At 37.7% G+C, this 7,691-nt stretch overlaps 1 pseudogene; it reads right to left on the reverse strand.

Annotated features, from left to right (window-relative positions):
* Window positions 1–6,223: 6,223 nt before the first annotated feature.
* LOC136122328 (high mobility group protein B1 pseudogene) lies at window positions 6,224–6,787 on the reverse strand (annotated as a pseudogene).
* Window positions 6,788–7,691: the final 904 nt, after the last annotated feature.

A 7,691-nucleotide genomic window follows, 5' to 3' on the forward strand; every position in this document is an offset into this window, starting at 1 on the left:
GACCATTCTGAACTTGAGTATAACAAATGACAATTTATACTAGGTGTGATACCCCAGTATTGATTGTGGTGTATAAGCACACCCACTGTGGTAGGGTTTGGCTCAATCCTTGTTTATGTAGAATTGGAAGAAGTAAATGCACATCTCTGTGTCCAGTCCTCGTTTACTCAAATTTCATCTTCGGAAATTCAATCCTGATTCTTTAGGGTAAATTCCAGATGAACATTAAACACAGAAATTAAGTTAAAACACAGATTTTGGCCAAACTCTAACTTAGCTGTGCTCAGTGTTTGTGGATTTGATAGGAAACCTTGCCGGCACATGTGTGGACAAGATTTGGCTTGGATCTAAGTGGTTGTTGTGTACAGAACTGGAAATTACTTAGTCTATTAATGAATCCTCAAATTATTCACTGCAGGCATCTTTTGACTGGGGCTGCCAGTCGAGACTAAGAAAGCCCAAAGGGACGCTGAAATCTGTGAAATGAAGCACCCAACCACTTAGGCTGGAGGAGAGTCAAAGTGCAATAGTAGCATATGTCTCCACCTCTGTTTACCCTTGGAGAGTTTGCCAAGATCAGTACTTGTCTGAAGACTCTAAAGGAAAGATTGTCTAGCTTGTCTCAATAGGAAGACTTGGTCTTGAAACTGTGATCTTTGGAGACAGCTGAGATGGGGGGAGGAGGAAAATTAAAGGTTCTCATAAATGCAGCCATTCCTATCCCTCCTCTTAGGTCTCCTTATGCAGATGACTATCCATGGAATTATTTCTTCCACTGGTTTATTTTTCAGTGTCATAGACTGCAATACTTATTGAAAAACTTATTAGCAAAAAGCTGACAATGAGCCTTTGAATATTTCAGTAATAGTCTTAATTAAGAGCAGTCCACACCAAAATTTTATAGGTTCAAAAAGGCTCCATTGACCTATGCCATTCAGCACTGAATTGGAATAATGTATTTAAAGTAAGTGTACCAATTAAGATAGGCTAAGTTATCTAAGTTATGCTTGGTAAGAACTCTAAAATTTTAAATATTTGCTCACATTACACGTCCATTGTAGGTTGGTTTTTGTGGGGGGGGCAGGGGATGATCTGTTCCTTGTCTTCCATCAGAAAACAGGATAGGAGAGGCTACATGTCTACACTGCCAGATTGTCAAGTCAACCCCCCCACCCGGCAGTTGAGGCGGGGCACAGATCATACACTGATTCTTAAAGCTTCCTCTTGGAAATAACACATCACTTCTGCTCACGTTTCTTTGGCCAAAGTTATTTACATAGCTACACCTAAATTCAAGGGTACAGTATAACCCTACAAAAAATTCCCAGGAGAACTAAAAATATTTGGTGAACACTGTTAATGACCACCAAACTGAACTTTAATTCATGCTAATCCACCTAAACCCAGCAAATGCTGAAGTGCATTTTACTCAGAAGTTCATCCAAGTCCTTGTGTCTCAGAGACATCTAGAGGACATCTAGACTTCAACCTGTACTTCTGGAAAGTTGGCTTCTTCATAGGCATGAAAATGAGCTTAGATGTAGCAGCAAAGTATAAGGGGAAGATGATCAGCCAGCACTCAGAGTATCATTCTTTTGGGGGTGGGCATGTTGAGAGGGGGGCCAGGGAATAAGCATGAACAAGAAGACAACTATGGTATAGTAAAAAAGAAGACAAACACTTGAAATCAAACCCGTTTTAAGCCCTAACTTGGCAGTTTACTGTCTAATTAATTATGTGTCCAATATTTATTCTCTAGAAGTCTGAGTTTCCCTGCCCTGAAAGATAAAGAATCAAATGGATATTACATGTAATGTACTTCATGACTCATAAGTACTATATAACTGTCATAGAGAGAATAAGTTAATTGAGCCCTAGGCACGTCTGAACTATGTCCAGATTTTAATGACTCCTCGACTCTGTCTCAGAAAATAGAAACGGTATCTGGCATGGCATCAACCCATATCATTTTTATATGTCAGCAGCTCTAATTTACAATCTACAAAATTTAATGGTAATAAAGATAATACTTTATAATGCTTTACAGAATTATTTCACACCATGACATCCAAAGCCCATTTCAGTTGCCATCACTGAACAGAGAAAAAGACTCTAAGAAATGATGTGAGTAACAAATAAAGTAAGAGAGCAGGTAACAAATCCTGCACAGGAAATGAACTGAACAGAAAATGAAGCCTTATTGGAGAAAGGCAAAGTAAAAAATAGACCAAAATGTAAGTTGCTATATCTTTACATTGGTTATGTATAAGCCTGTACATTATGTACAAACTCCCTTCTTTATTATATCACTATATTTTGAATATTTAAGGACTCATTGCTCTTCCAAAAATAGTATTATGGGCTTACTAATTGAAAATTTAGGTTCTAGATATTTTTGGGATCATATTTAAAGCTTAAAGTCTGTCTTTGCTTCCTACCTCCCTCCCTCCCCTCTCTCCCTCCCTTCCTCCCTACCTACCTTCCTTCCTTCCTTCCTTCCTTCCTTCCTTCCTTCCTTCCTTCCTTCCTTCCTTCCTTTCTTCCCTTCTTCCCTCTCTCCCTCTCTCCCTCTGTCTCTTTGCTTCTTCTACATTAATTAACTATAGATTTTATGTTTCAGATAAAGTACTGGTATTAGGGAAGTCAATGTTCTTATAATATTTTCCCTTCCCTAGAAGGATGCAAAAGCTAGAGAGAGTAATGAGGTGGAGGCTATAATACATGTATGAATAGAATGCTACAAGAACAAGAAAATAAAAAGTGTCTGTGTTCAGGAGTTCAGGAAAGAATTCACACTGAATTTGACATTTCTCACTGTAAGAAAGAAAGGCAGGGAAAGAAATTCTAGGTAGAGGAAACAATTAGTGCTAAATGAGAATTATCATTATGCACCTTTAATATCAAGTGATTTAGAGTAGCCGAGGGCTTCCCTGGTGGCGCAGTGGTTGAGAGTCCGCCTGCCGATGCAGGGGACACGGGTTCGTGCCCCGGTCTGGGAAGATCCCACATGCCGCAGAGCGGCTGGGCCCGTGAGCCACGGCCGCTGAGCCTGCACGTCCGGAGCCTGTGCTCCGCGGCAGGAGAGGCCACAGCAGTGAGAGGCCCGCGTACCGCAAAAAAATAAATAAAAATAAAGTAGCTGAAATGCAGGATGTTTGGGGAGAGGTGAAATTACAAAGTAGGCAGGAGCCTGACCCTGGTGGTCTTCATAGGCCATGGCCAAGGAGTTTGTGGTGCATCCTAAGTGGACTTTAAATAGAGTGATGAAAAAAAGCTAACATTTTTATTTATGGAATATCCACATTATCTACAATTAGAAAAAATATTGCTTATTCTCAAGTTTATGAATTTGTGAATTACCGTGATGATCTATTTATTGGTATCTAAAATTAACTCCCTACTTTGGCTCATGTACGTGATCAAGATTATACCTACATCAAGTAGCAAATCTCCTGTCCTGATCTTAAAGTCACTTCATGAAAGTACCAGTCCCTATTAGGGAACCTCTTCCACATACCCAGTATTTTAACTCCGAAGCATTTGAGTATGATTCATTTCTTAGAGTAGTGCTTGATTTTCATGTAATCATTACAAACACACAGACATAGGAATGTCCTTGAGATTTCTCCATTGTGTAACCCAGTGCTGAAAGCTTTCAAAATAAATAGAGCTGGCATGCAATTTCTTTCCCTTTCTTATGCCATCTCAGTATGGCTAACAGTCTTAACAAGTTAATTTTTGATAGTCAAAGAGCCGAAAGTTCTATGGTCTTAACGTTTGTTAAGTGAGTTCAATTTGTCCCATGTTATGATGATAAATACCTGTGGGAAAAAGCAAGCATAAACTAATAACCATGATTCAGAATGTATTAGCAAGCTGGAAACATTTCGGTCATTGTAGTGATATGCTTTAAACAACAACAAAAACAAACAAACAAACAAAAAACCCAACAAACCCTCAGTTAATACACGCTCTCTTTTTTGTAACTGTAACATTTATGCTGGCTTTATAGGCTAGAATATGTTTATGGTATATTTAAATTTAATATAAGCTACATAATGGGGCATTTTATTTGGGGATGCAACCACAATCTTAATTATATGACTAAGACTCTAATACGTAATCTATATTTCACTGAAGACGAATAAGACCAATAAGATAGGTAATGCCTTCTAAGTGAAAAAGCTAATGATTGTCCTTGGGTTCTGATGTCTCTGGGACACTATATGAGGTTCTGTAGAAGGGTAGATAAAAAGCAAAACTTGAAAAAAGGTCATTAGATTAAATGAGTAGAAAGGAAGCACTTGAGAGTGAAGTTTTCGTTGAGTATAGGCAGGAGTCAGATAATAATGCTGTAGGATGATGAAGAAAGGATTAATATAATTTATTCTTATCTCTGTATACTCTTTACTGTACCTTTATCCTGTTCATGTTAAACCTTGGTTTCTTCTGGTCACAGCTGAAATACAAAATGGTTAATTCTTAGCATTTGAAATTCTAAGGTCTTGGAACCTGGTTTACCATAATAGATGTGGAAAAATACTTGGCTAGTCAGTTCACTCATTCCCCAACCCTCCTCACTACCCTCTCCTCCCCCGCCCCCCACCCCCACCCCTGCCACCTAGCCATGGGGAAAGAAGATAAAGACTCTAGATTGAAGGGGAATTTTCTGAGGTGAGCTGATTTTTTTTTCCCCCTTAGGGACATTTGCTGGATCCTGGGAATTTTTCCCTTTGGGGAATTTAACTGATTAATGGCATGGTTGCAGAGTGGGCTTAATTTAGGCATTAACCCACTCTAAGCAAAAAAATAAATAAACTAGCAAAGTGTTGTTGTTCTTGTTTTAGCAGTTGTAGGAGGTTAGAGAGACAAATTTGAAACTTTAGGGACTTCTTCAAATCCTTGGCTAATTTACCCCATATGACATTGTCTCAGTTCTAGAGATCTGCAGCAGCATTGGAGATAGTGAAGGAAGTCCAAAAGCTTCAAAAAGGCAAAATGAAATCTAAGCCATACCAGTGAGAGTGGGCCTGCCTTAGTCACTTCATTAAGTCTCTCAATCAAGACATTTGCTAGATCATTAAAAGGCCTAAAGTGGAGGCTGAAGAGCTGGGCTGGAAACTTATGAATGACAGAGCTGGAAATCCTAAAGTATTTCATGATCAAAGATAAAGAGAACAATTTGACTATCAGTAAGCTGCAGATGGCCGTTCCCAAGGAAGTGGGCTGAAACAGATGTAAACTGATTCTTATTCTGCAATCCAGCTCTGACCCAAGTTAATTACTGATTAGATAGAATGATCATCATCTTACCTGAGCTGCATAACAGAGGAAAGGGGGGGACCCTTTCTGGTTAAAGATAATATCATTCAGATTCTCTTCATTTCTTTTATACTCAATGTCTGATACACAATAAAATATTACTATACATGCAAAAAGACATGAAAATATGATTGATGGTCAAGAAAAAAAACCGATGGAATCTAGTGGGAGACCAATAGATGATCCAACTATCAGAGTTACCAACCAAGATCTTTGAAATAACTATGATTGATGTATTAAATAAATTAGAGAAGAATATGGGAAGAATATATGAAAGTATGGAGAATTTCTTCAGCAAATTATACTCTGTATAAAAAAACATAAACAATATAAAATAGAAAAATATATCTAAAGTTAAGAACTCAGTGGGTGTTCTTTTTTTAATAAAAAAAATTGTATTTACTTAGAAGCATCCAGAATGTCAACAAAACAGCTGCAACTTTTCTTTTTTTTGCAATTACAGAGTGGTATTCAGTTAACAGAACAACAATTATTTCGTATAAGCTGCATCAGAGACAACTGAAGATGAAAAAATTACCATCCCCATATATAACTAATTTGTGCTGTGCACCAACAAGAACCTGCTTTAAATTTCCATGCCAATTTACAACCCCCATACTGTACCAGGCAAGGTTAGTGGCTATTGAAAATACCACCAGGACAGGGCTATCTAGGGATACATTCGGTAGTGTGTTAACTACGCAAAAAAAGACACTGTACAGTTTAAAAACAAATCTTACACAGCCTTACATTTCAATTTTTTTCTTTAAAAGGAGTGAGTTGTGTACAGGGGGGTTAAATGCTTTATAAACAAGAAAGAAAACTGCGCTAGGACAACTTATTCATCATCATCATCTTCTTCCTCTTCCTCTTCCTCCTCCTCCTCCTCCTCTTCATCTTCCTACTCTTCCTTCTTTTTCTTGCTTCTTTCAGTCTTGACGACTCCCTTTTTTGCTGCATCAGGCTTCCCTTTAGCTCGGTATGCAACAATATCCTTTTCGTGCTTTTCCTTCAGTTTAGCAGCCTTCTTCTCATAAGGCTGCTTGTCATCTGCAGCAGTGTTATTCCACATCTCTCCCAGTTTCTTTGCAACATCACCAATGGATAGGCCAGGATGTTCTCCTTTGATTTTTGGATGATACTCAGAACAAAGCAAGAAAAAGGCCGAAGGAGGCCTCTTGGGTGCATTGGGATCCTTGAACTTCTTTTTTGTTTCCCCTTTAGGAGGGATATAAGTTTTCATTTCTCTTTCATAACGGGCCTTGTCCGCCTTTGCCATGTCTTCAAACTTTCCTTTCTCTTTAGCAGACATGGTCTTCCACCTCTCTGAGCACTTCTTAGAAAACTCTGAGAAGTTGACGGAAGCATCTGGGTGCTTCTTCTTGTGCTCCTCCCGGCAAGTTTGCACAAAGAATGCATATGATGACATTTTGCCTCTCGGCTTCTTAGGATCTCCTTTGCCCATGCTTAATTATTTTTCCTCCACGAGGCACAGAGTCGCCCAGTGCCTGTCCGGCTCTCACTTGCCCTGGCGCTGCCTCTATGGAGCTCAATGTACTGCAATCAGTGGGTGTTCTTAAGAGTAAATTAGTGAGAGAAGTATACAGAACATGTAGATTGAAAGACAAGTCACTAAAAGTATACAAAATTAAGCATGTAGAAAACATTAAAAAGGTGAATGAAGATATGTAGGATTATCTAAGGTCTAATGTACATATAATAGGAGTCACAAGAGGAAAAAGAGAAAATATGGGAAATCAGTATTTAAATTTTCTAAAACTGATGAACGATGTCAACTGAAAGATTTAGAAAAGTCTGGGAATCGCAAGTTGAAGATAAGCAAAACTATACCTAATTATATTATAAAATCTGAAAATCAAGTACAAAGAGAAAAAACCTAAAATCAGTGCCTTAAAAAAATTACTGAGAATGACATCTAACTTCTCAACAGAAATTATGGAAACTAGAAGACAATAAAATGACATCTTTAAAATATTGAAAGAAGATAACTGCCAACTTATCATTTTATACCAAAAAATTATCCTTCAAAAGTGAAGATGATAGTTTTAGTCAAATAAAAAGTGAGGGAATTTGTCACCAGCAAGTCCACATTTGTAAAACTAAATTGACTTTTTTCAGGTAGAAAAATAATTCCAGATTCAGCATGGAAATATAGGAGGAAATTATGAACTCCAGAGGTGTAAAATATGTGGGCAAATAAAAGTGACTACTGACTTATATATAAAACAAGAATTGTAATGTCGTATATATGTCATATATATATATAAATAGACATGTATATAATATATATCTCAACTGAATTACAGTGGAAATATGTCAAAAATTGTATTGCTGCAGTTAATGGCATG

This window comes from Phocoena phocoena, chromosome 4 (genome assembly GCF_963924675.1).
Source record: "Phocoena phocoena chromosome 4, mPhoPho1.1, whole genome shotgun sequence".
Taxonomy (NCBI): domain Eukaryota; kingdom Metazoa; phylum Chordata; class Mammalia; order Artiodactyla; family Phocoenidae; genus Phocoena; species Phocoena phocoena.